This window comes from Oreochromis niloticus, linkage group LG23, assembly GCF_001858045.2.
Source record: "Oreochromis niloticus isolate F11D_XX linkage group LG23, O_niloticus_UMD_NMBU, whole genome shotgun sequence".
NCBI classification, from domain to species: Eukaryota; Metazoa; Chordata; class Actinopteri; order Cichliformes; family Cichlidae; genus Oreochromis; species Oreochromis niloticus.
The window spans coordinates 12,533,776-12,545,478 of NC_031986.2; the positions used below are offsets into that span (position 1 = coordinate 12,533,776).

Here is an 11,703-nt window from a genome sequence, read left to right on the forward strand (position 1 = left end):
TTTTATTAACTTAGTGGTCACACAAACATCTCATCAATCATGCAACAGATAAAACACTCACACGTGAACATGTGTCGTATGTGTCTGCAACAGTGATCATGTGATGTGTGTGTTTCTATGAGCATGTGATGTGATCACTGACATGTGTATGTGTGTCTGTGTAGGAAACAGAAGTCAGCATTCATGCTAAAGATCTAATCCAGGGGTAGGCAACTCCAGGTCTTGAGTGCTGGTGTCCTGCAGGTTTTAGATGTGTCCTTGATCCAACACAGCTGATCCAAATTGCTAAATGACCTCCTCAACATGTCTTGAAGTTCTCCAGAGGCCTGGTAATGAACTAATCATTTGATTCAGGTGTGTTGACCCAGGGTGAGATCTAAAACCTGCAGGACACCGGCACTCAAGGCCTGGAGTTGCCTACCCCTGGTCTAATCACTCTGCTAAAGATCTAATCGTCCTGTTAACAATCTAATCATCTTGCACAATGACAATCATATTGATCCACAATTCTCTAACAGTTACCACTGCCTGTGCAAGAGTATCAACATTGTAACAGTAAAGAGTGTAAAAGCATTACTTTACAGACTATAGTTTAGTTAATGGGTTTATTGTTGTTAGACATCATATCTACCACAGAGTGTTATCTCTTGTAATTACTGCTGTACTCAATGCACCTATTCTTGCAAGCAACCCCATATGACAACCCACATGTCAGAGCGGCACTTGAGTATTCTTTGGTCCACTGAGAGATTTATCCAATTAAGCTTTGATTCTGTGTTCATATCATTTTGCGTTATCTGCTTCTGTCCCATGGTTAATATTATGTTTTATTGTCTTATTATCACAATATCACAAAGTGTTAATGTTGAGGCCGAAGCAGTACTAACCACGGACTGTCGTACTGCCCAGTTGGTTAACTCAGAGACTGCATTTCCTGTTTTTGAACCCATGTTTGAGGAAGTCTGTTCTTCTCCTGTTTTTCCAAAATCTGAAAATTTGAAGTCAGTATATTCTGAGGTAGAGTTATGTGTTTCGGAGCCTTTTAACCCTGAGTCTGTAAATCCTGTTGTTTTTTTGTTTTTTTGCTAAGTTAACCGCAAAGGTTTTAAAAACTGTTTCTTCGGAGCCAGGTGATATTAAAACTGCAATGTCTGACACTGATAACTCCTGCTCTTAGGATTTAAAGGACTGTTTTCATGATGCTCCTCCCAAGCCTGGAGTTATGATGACCAGAACAGTTAACTCTAAGTCTGAGAATATTAAGGACTGTTTTTCACCTGTGTTATGGAAGTTTTAACAATAATCTGCAACACACCCAGTGAGCTTGATTTAAAGTGGGTTTAATAAACACATTGCAATGTGGACAGAAACATCCCAGCCAAACACTAGGGTGATCTCTGCTAATAGCTGCCGCCCTCACATCTTATATAAACACACAGACAAAGAACATTCCACAACTCTTACATGTTAGTCCATGTCCCGGGGGGGGGGGGGGGGGGGGGGGGGGCTATACCTTCAGCCCCGTCCTTAAAAACTTCTCCCTCACAGACAGAGAATTATGACCTTGATTCCTGCCTTGGCATCACCTTTAGATTTACATCACTGATAAGCAGTAGGAGTCTCACTATCTGTTTAACGTCTACCATGAACTTACAATGGCCCCACTGTGTGTGTGTATGTGTGATACAGCATAAGGCTGATTTGTGGTGTTATTCTAAATGCATATAACTAAGTGAGAAAGTGATTTTACAATTACTAAAGTGATCGATACATAAGAAAAGAAATCTGCCAGGACACCTGCTCATTCTGAGCAAGAAACAATTTCTACCTAGACTGTTTCTGTTGCCAAAGAACAAAGAAATGGTTTTTAGAAAGACTGAAACTTCCCCAGAGGCAGAGCAGCCAAACTCAGCTGATTCTGCACCCCTGGAGGTAACAGCGTCTGCACAGCCTGTTTCACCTGGGAGCTCAGCCAGCCGTCTCAGCTCCCTGTCTCCGCTGAGAGTGCAGGCGAGCCAACCCAGCCACCTCCATTCTCTGCTGGAAGCTCCAGTGAGTTTACCCAGCCAGCAGCGGACTTTTTTTTTTTTTTGCTGTTGCTGCCTGAGCAGAGCAAATGGTCTGCACAGTTCCAGCCAGCTCCGCCTCAACCAGAGGTCTCGCAGGTGACGGTCCTGCTTCTGTTCTGGGATAGTCACTCTAGCTGTCCACGGCTTCCACGCTGCCGTCAGTGCTGGCTGGGGGCTCTGGTGAGCCTGCCCAGTTTTCTTCTGTTCCTTCTGGAGGCTCAGGAGGGTCCATCCAGCCATCAGTGCCACCATCAGCGTCAGCTCAAACGCCAGCTCAACAGCCATCATATCCATCACTTACAGCAGCCATGTCGTCGGCCGTTCAGGTGCCAGGGGCTGCTCTGCCACCATCTGGTCCTGCTTTGTCTGGTCCTGCTTTGTCTGGCTCTGCGTCGTCTTGTCCTACGCCATTTCCCACACGGTTGACCTCTGGACCTGTTTTCTCGTTGCCGCTGCTTTCCACACGGCTGGCCTGCAGAACAGTTTCTACACCACTGGTACTTTCCGGGCGGTCAGCCGCCGGATTTGCTTTGCCCACACCAGAACTGTGTGCTGAACTTAACACAACCAAGGCTGGAGACGGAGCAATACTGGAAGATTATATGGGTGAATGGTGCAACCCATTAGGCAATGCTCAGTGGATCTAAGAGCAGACCACAACAACTTCCCTGAACAGGGTTAGGGGAAGTCTACTGGCCGAAGAAGCTGATTGCATTTCATGAGTGTCTGGCAGTACAAATAAACCAGCTGCTAGTTGATGAGCGATACCCAGAATGGCTAACTAAAGGAACAGTCCTGATCCCTAAGGACCCCAGAAGGGACCGGTCCCATCCAACTACCATCCAATAACCTTCCTCAGTACCATATGGAAGCTCCTGTCAGGCATCATAGTAGACTTACGTATAATAATCATGCACATGGAACAGAAAGTAAATGGTAGAAACACCAGAGGGGCAAAACACCAGCTACTGGTAGATAGAGCAGTTACCTGAGACTGCAACACCAGACTGACCAACCTGTGCAATGATTGATTGCTGAAAAGCCAATGCCTCACACATGGATCCTGGAAAGCCTTGAACTTTACAAGATCAACAGGACCATACTGTGAGAGCCTTCATCGGGAATACATATTGACTGGGATGTGGTGCAAAGGTCTAAACCATGTCAGCCAAATCATTGACAAAACTGGCTACAGATACCAACTACAAAATGAAAGAATTGTTACCCACCTCCTCTATATGGATGACAGGAGTAAATGTGACATTGATTTACTGATGAACACCACTAGGATCTACAGCAACAACACTGGAATGTCATTCGTACTAGAGAATTGTAGTCGGATGGCAACAAAGCGAGGGAACAGCTGTGCTTAAGAAGTCCTGAGACAAACAAGAACAACAAACAAACGATGGTGATGCAAATACCAAAATAAACTTTGCTCATCTATATGTCCTCAGAGTAATTTTCACTGTACGCATTTTGTTTTTCTGTGAAGCAGGCGACCTAAAGCTCTTGGGGAAAGAAAAGTGGAAGTGTACAGGCTGAAGAAAAAATGTAAAAAGTATTTTTTAATGACCATAACAACACAAACAAGCAAAAAGCAAAAAGAAATTAATTTACAGTATTTAATTTTATAAACTTACAGAATTAGCCTCATATAAAGCTGTCAAATTTGAGCACTAAGCAACAAACATTTATTGACTGAACTTTTAGAATTGTTTGTTTGTCAAAGACACATCATACTGTGCTGAAAAATAAAGCCAATGCCAAAGTGCCAAAAATTGCAGTTCGTTCAATGACCTCTTGAGGCAAAAGTGTCAAATTTTACAGCATTAAAGAGCACATTAAAAACCTGATAGAAAAAAAACTCTTGTACTTTGAGGACAATTTCCTCCATTATAACAAATTTAAGGAAGGTGGAAGTTTTTTAATACTCATAACAGCTAAAACATGAAATTGACTCATATAACTTATTCACGGCAGAGATATTAATTATCTGGAAAAATTTGATTCAACATTTTATTCACTCAGTCAAATGGGTGAAATTAATAGGAGGGGTGGGGTGATTTTAGTCACAGCAACTGCGGTAATAATCTTCACTGCTATAATATCTGAACACACAATGAATTTACTTTTGAGTGTCCAGTACTTTGGCTTGTGTAATGATGATGGCTGAGTTAGGAAGGAGACAATGAAGAAGATAAATCCAGTATGGTTTGAGATATTTATTCACGTGTGGGTCTCCTCTCTCCCATGCTACAAAGTGAAGACACATTAAAGGTGACTGGTTTGTGTCATAGTCCTGGGTCTTCAGCAGGGTTGTCTAGTTAATTGTGGTATTGTGACTCTTTTGATTTTAAGAGATTTTCGTATTTTAGTTCTATATTAGTTCTGTCGTTAATTTTGTTTTCTTTAGTGCATCTGAGTTTGTTATTTCTAGTTCCCGGTTCTTGTTTTGTTACATATTATGTTTGTTCCCTTTTGTGTTTCTGTTTTTCCTGTGTCGAGTTTACTTGTGCAGTCTAGGTCCCAGTGTGTGCTTTTCTTTTGTTGTTAAGCCCTTTTCCAGCAAATAAAAGCTGTGGTTTTTAGCTAAACCTCGGTCAAACTGTCATGACAGTTTGAAATAAAGAAAAAAACAAAATACAAACAAACAAAGTGCAACCTCTAGAACAGCATGATGTCTTTTTTTGTTTTGGGCTTTTTTTGGGGGGACCTACTGAGATCCCTACATTTTTCTTTTCTATGGATTTAGGGGTTAATTCAATTAACATGAATTAACATTCAATAACACAAAAAGTAACAAATAAGCACTCACACAGCCATGTTAGGACCAGAAAATGTAGTGTGATGTCACAAAAATCTGAACGAATGTCTTAAGACTTGATAAAAACCAGTAAGTGAAATATGTCACAGTGAAATACAAGACATTATAATCAACATTTTAAATATGTATTTAAGACATTTTATCAGTCCTTCCATTTTCTTCCACTCGTCTTCTCATTCAAGGTCTGTTGTGTTCGTTACTGTAATGTTATCAGAGACTGAGAGAGAGAATATTACTAACAGGATGGATATTTGAAACAATGAAGCGCCAGGCTTTCACTGCACAAATACAAAACTTTTGTGATATGTGGAAGACAATATACTGTTGTGATTTGTTGTCTCTTGGGTATTTACTAATAAGGCAATAGTCTCCGGTCTTCTTTGTGTTGGGTTCACCTCACATGAACACTTGTCTGCAAAACAAGATAACACACACACACTCTTCTTTTGTCCTTTGTTCCATCCATTGGATACATTTTCTTTGTTGCCTCTTCTCTAATCTCGTGTCTAATGTGCTCTGTAAGTGTGAGCATTTTCCTTCCTCTTCCACCTGTATCTTTTTTATGCAATCTTTCAGACTGTGAGACTGCTGTTTTTATCCTTTTGAACAGGGAGCACATCATTCTGTTAGCAAAGCAATATGTAAAGTTCATCTAAGCATCTCCCATTAATGTTCAGTGATTAAGCAAAATTCCCACAGGTAACAAGGGTGTTGGAGCCTATCCCAGTTGTTACAGAATTGGGATACACCCTGGATAGCTCACCTGTTCAGGCTGTATCCCAAGATGTAGAATTAGACTACCTGGGCGAGGGATTTCACTCTCAAAGTGATTCTTGTTCTTTTGTTTGCTTGTTTGTTTGTTTTGTTTGGTAATTCCCTTATTTGGTTATTGTCATTTATAACATTTATCTTGCCCAGATGTGCTTTGCAGTCAAGAGTATACTAAGGCTACGTTCACACTGCAGGCGAAAGCGCATCAAATCCGACTTTTTTGACCCTATGCGACCCATATCCGATCATGGTATGACAGTGTGAACGGCACAAATCCGATATTTTCAAATCCGATCTGGGTCACTTTCGTATGTGGTACTGAATCCGATACATATCCGATGTTTTAGAAAGCGACTGCTGTTTGAACGGTCATGTCGCATTAAATCCGTCTTTTACGTCACTGACACAAGACAGACGCCAATTATCAGCGCCGAGAAGACATTGTGAACGCTTCCTGGCCATCCAGTGTAGATGTTAGTGAAACTGTTGGGAAGACAATGTGAACATTTTATTTGTACTGTATAATCTGCAGATTCTGACAGAAATCTGCAACTATCCTTTGAAGCACCGCTCCTCTCTAAAACAGCAATAAGGATAATTATTAGGTTATTTACATTATTATGTAAATAACAAAATAACTTAAAGCAAAAATTGGGAAACGTAAAGTCCGAAGTCTTTATATTAAAGGCCATCAGTCAAACAATACTGTTTGCTCTGGGTCTAAACGGAGCGCGTTGTGTGTGATATCTTCTTTTGCGCATGCGGGCCGCTTTGAGCGTTCACACTAGAGCGCGTTTGCTGTCGCATTTTATTTGTAGTGTGAACAAGCAGACAAAAAAATCAGATTTGATCAAAAAATCGGAATTGAGCGTTAAGACCTGCAGTGTGAACGTAGCCTTAATGTGTCAGTCGAATAAAACTGCCCCTATATCACATGTACTGTCAGATGAGTTACTTCTATTTAAACTCTGAACACTTTTAAAGATAGTTTTACTTTCAATCAACTACGCAAGCTTTAACAAATCATTCAGCTGAGGTGTACAGCTCAGTAATATATCCATGTTGTGGGCTTTTGTAATAATTGGGAAATGATAATAATACAATAATAACAATAATACAAATATATACAAATTACAATTTGTATCAGTTAATTATATTTGTTCTCTCTTAAAGGGGAAATGAAATGCTACACATGACATAGATGTAGCACTGTCTGTGAGGCTGGATTTACGAAAAACACAGACAGTGTTACATCTATGTCAGTTTTTAAGAGCAGGGCTCAGTGATGTAAATTAACCTTTATGTGCGTTTCATTTTCCCTTTAAATCCAGCCGGCAGTTCATTTGACTAATCCTGCTTTTCTTTAACCATATTAGTACTTTGCTTGCAAGTGCCTACCAGGTCTCCCCTCACTTGTCACCCTTTGTCCTCTGACAGGAATTAAGAGCTATATGAAATGGAATTTAATGTACTGTTTATAGACATCAGCAATGTCAACAGATACATATTTTAGATGGGAAATCTGCCAAAGCTGGAAATGAATTAATTAATGAATCTTCTGACACGTACTAAAAGATGTGAACATATTTCCCCGGTGCTTGCCTCTCTTCACTGGCTCCCTGTCCACTTCAGAATTAATTTTAAAATTTTATTGTTGACTTACAAAGCCCTGAATGGACAGGCTTCCGGGTATTTGTCTGACCTCTTGCAGCCTTATACCCCCTTTAGATCTCTTAGATCAAGTGATCTTTTGCTTTTAGCCGTACCAAGGTCGAGGCTGGTTCATAGAGGCGATCAAGCATTTGCAGTGGTAGCGCCTAAGCTGTGGAATAATTTACCCCTACACATCAGACAGGCTCCTACTGTCTATCTTTTTAAATCTTATCTTAAAACACATTTTTATTTACTGGCTTTTAATACAGCATGAGAGTTATTTGTTAATTCATATTTGATGTTTGCTATCAATATTACAAGTTATTTTACTAGGTATTTTGTATTCTTGTACAGCACTTTGGTCAATGTTCTTGTTGTAATTAAATGTGCTATATAAATAAATAAACTATAACTATATAACTATTAAGCATGGGATTTGGCTGATTTTGTACCTTTCTGCAGTCTGTCCTTACAAAAGGAAAAACAGGCCTATAAATTCTGGTGTTAGAGCTCTTTCTGTCTCTCCCTCTCTCTCTTTCTATCCCTCTCTCTGTCCCTCTTTCCCTTCTCTTTACCTCTACAGGTTTGACAGGAGGACAAGAGACTGTTGTCATAGTGAAGTTGGAAGAGTTATCTCCTATTACAGGTAGATGTCCAGAAGGTGCAGAAGATGAAATACAGTGGCTTGCAAAAGTATTCGCCCCCCTTGAACTTTTCCACATTTTGTCACATTACAGCCACAAACATGAATCAATTTTATTGGAATTCCACGTGAAAGACCAACACAAAGTGGTGTACACGTGAGAAGTGGAACGAAAATCATACATGATTCCAAACATTTTTTACAAATAAATAACTGCAAAGTGGGGTGTGCGTAATTATTCAGCCCCCTGAGTCAATACTTTGTAGAACCACCTTTTGCTGCAATCCCAGCTGCCAGTCTTTTAGGGTATGTCTCTACCAGCTTTGCACATCTACAGACTGAAATTCTTGCCCATTCTTCTTTGCAAAACAGCTCCAGCTCAGTCAGATTAGATGGACAGCGTTTGTGAACAGCAGTTTTCAGATCTTGCCACAGATTCTCGATTGGATTTAGATCTGGGCTTTGACTGGGCCATTCTAACACATGGATATGTTTTGTTTTAAACCATTCCATTGTTGCCCTGGCTTTATGTTTAGGGTCGTTGTCCTGCTGGAAGGTGAACCTCCGCCCCAGTCTCAAGTGTTTTGCAGACTCCAAGAGGTTTTCTTCCAAGATTGCCCTGTATTTGGCTCCATCCATCTTCCCATCAACTCTGACCAGCTTGCCTGTCCCTGCTGAAGAGAAGCACCCCCAGAGCATGATGCTGCCACCACCATATTTGACAGTGGGGATGGTGTGTTCAGAGTGATGTGCAGTGTTAGTTTTCCGCCACACATAGCGTTTTGCATTTTGGCCAAAAAGTTCCATTTTGGTCTCATATGACCAGAGCACCTTCTTCCACATGTTTGCTGTGTCCCCCACATGGCTTGTGGTAAACTGCAAACTGGACTTCTTATGGTTTTCTGTTAACAATGGCTTTCTTCTTGCCACTCTTCCATAAAGGCCAACTTTGTGCGGTGCACGACTAATAGTTGTCCTATGGACAGATTCCCCCACCTGAGCTGTAGATCTCTGCAGCTCGTCCAGAGTCACCATGGGCCTCTTGGCTGCATTTCTGATCAGCGCTCTCCTTGTTCGGCCTGTGAGTTTAGGTGGACGGCCTTGTATTGGTAGGTTTACAGTTGTGCCATACTCCTTCCATTTCTGAATGATGGCTTGAACAGTGCTCCGTGGGATGTTCAAGGCTTGGGAAATCTTTTTGTAGCCTAAGCCTGCTTTAAATTTCTCAATAACTTAATCTCTGACCTGTCTGGTGTGTTCTTTGGACTTCATGGTGTTGTTGCTCCCAATATTCTCTTAGACAACCTCTGAGGCCGTCACAGAGCAGCTGTATTTGTACTGACATTAGATTAATAATAATAATAATGGATTGCATTTATATAGCACTTTTCGAGACCCTCAAATCGCTTTACAATTCCACTATTCATTCACTCTCACATTCACACACTGGTGGAGGGAAGCTACAGTTGAAGCCACAGCTGCCCTGGGGCAGACTGACAGAAGCGAGGCTGCCATATCGTGCCATCGGCCCCTCTGGCCATCACCAGTAGGCGGTAGGTGAAGTGTCTTGCCCAAGGACACAATGACCGAGACTATCCGAGCCGGGGCTCGGGACTCTTGAGCCACGATTGCCCTTCAAAGATTACACACAGGTGCACTCTATTTAGTCATTAGCACTCATCAGGCAATGTCTATGGGCAACTGACTGCACTCAGACCAAAGGGGGCTGAATAATTACGCACACCCCACTTTGTAGTTATTTATTTGTAAAAAATGTTTGGAATCATGTATGATTTTCGTTCCACTTCTCATGTGTACACCACTTTGTGTTGGTCTTTCACGTGGAATTCCAATAAAATTGATTCATGTTTGTGGCTGTAATGTGACAAAATGTGGAAAAGTTCAAGGGGGCAGAATACTTTTGCAAGCCACTGTATGAGCCAGACACAGACCTACGGTCGAAAATGGAGGACCAAGTTTAAACCGTAGGCCTTCTCCCAGCTATATTGACCAATCACATTAATAGTCTGTTTTTATGACACATAATAAAAGTGTTTACTCCCTGGGTGTAATGTTCTTGTCTTCATTCAGTTTGTTGAACGGAGGAAGAGACATAGTGCTGTTATTAATTTGAACCTTCAACCGTTTAATTAATAGGGGAAAATTAAAACTGAGTTTCTTTGTCTTCTCTAATAAAATGAATCCAACAATACCTGCAGACCATTTAGGTTCAGTGGCTGATATGCAAACTTTATACAAATTATTTAAGCAAATCATGTTTAGATACTTTTTTCTTTTACTGTCAGTAGTGAAACACTTAAATGCAACTGGCATATAGTCCAGTATCCTATTTATCTATTTATATATACACAGACACTATTTTTTACTTCACCTGAGGATGAGTCACATCCAACCAAGAGAAGAAGAACAATGAGCAAACACCTGGGTCAGTGTTGTGCTCTCAACTTTGGGCCATACAGACTCAGGTGAACCTACCCTACCACTTCTCCCCATAAGTCTCTGAAAAGATCCCTGCTCATCATCCTTGACAGGGCCATTTCAGAAATGGAAACTAGATTTTCACACAAGAATAATGACCTGATGAGAGCCATATCTAAGTCTTGCACTCAAATCTAGCACATTTCTAGACCCCACCCTGTTGCACCCTCTGGCTGTGATGGCTGGTACTGTAGCAGATGTTGTAAATCTGAAAAATGAAGTTCTTGTGGCAAAACAGATGCTGCTCAAAAAATGTTCAAAGGAAACAGACCTGTCCACTGTGTGTCCACCAGGAGTACAAGGAAACCTTTCCTGAGGTGCATAAATTGTATGTAACAGCCCTGGTAATTGGTGTGTCTTCAGCATCATGTGAGAGTTTATTCTCCACTTTGTCAATGGCTCCTAACTCTCTATCGTCGTATCATGTTACATAAAAGAAAGAGGGATTTGGTGATCTTGGTCCATGAGAAGTCCTTAACAAATAACTTGGATATGGATGAATTTGTAAGAGTTTTTGGAAAGGGAAACAGGAGACTGTTGTTGTAGAGTGGATTGAGGTGAAGGATGAGTGGAGCTGTTCAGTTGCAAACACAGAGTTCAGTTTCTTGTAAAATAAACAAGCATAAACAAGACAAATGTTCTGTTCTAAATCTGCTCTCTAAATCGGTGTTCTACAAATTAGTTTGAGAATTGTAGGAAAAAACATGGTGAATTGTGTTTTTTTAAAATAAATTATTATGCCAACCCTTTTTAGTTTTGTAAATACTGGCTTATATTAGGATCTTATTTTCTTCTTACTTTATTTTGCAAATTTATTTGAGAATTAGGCCATCCAGTTAAGACACATTTTTGTTTGTTGTAAAGACCTGGATGGATATTATATTTTATTCTTTATTTTATTTTTTTAATTCTATTTTTCAGTTTTATTTTTCAAGACTTGGTGAACTGACTTTTTTTATAACTTGCTCTACCCTTTTTAGTTTTTTTAATATTGGCAATAGTGACAATCGTTATTGTTCGGTTCGAAAATATTTGATATAGTTAATTCAATTAAGGTAAATGTTTTTAATCATTATAATCTGATGAGGATTATTTTATTTTATTTTATTTTTTGTTGCTTTATTTTTCAGTTTTCCCCTGAGGGGGAAAAAACCTTAATGTGGTGAAGTTATTTTTACAGTTTATAGTGCTCACTCATTCTTAGGTTAAACTCTTTTCCCAATCTGGTGATTTGAGGAGAC

General features: G+C 40.3%; 1 protein-coding gene across 2 annotated transcripts in view; it reads left to right on the top strand.

Annotated features, from left to right (window-relative positions):
• The window catches only part of LOC100702575 (interferon-induced protein 44), a 179,940-nt gene that overhangs the window by 81,807 nt on the left and 86,430 nt on the right, over positions 1–11,703 (top strand). The window lies entirely within an intron of this gene.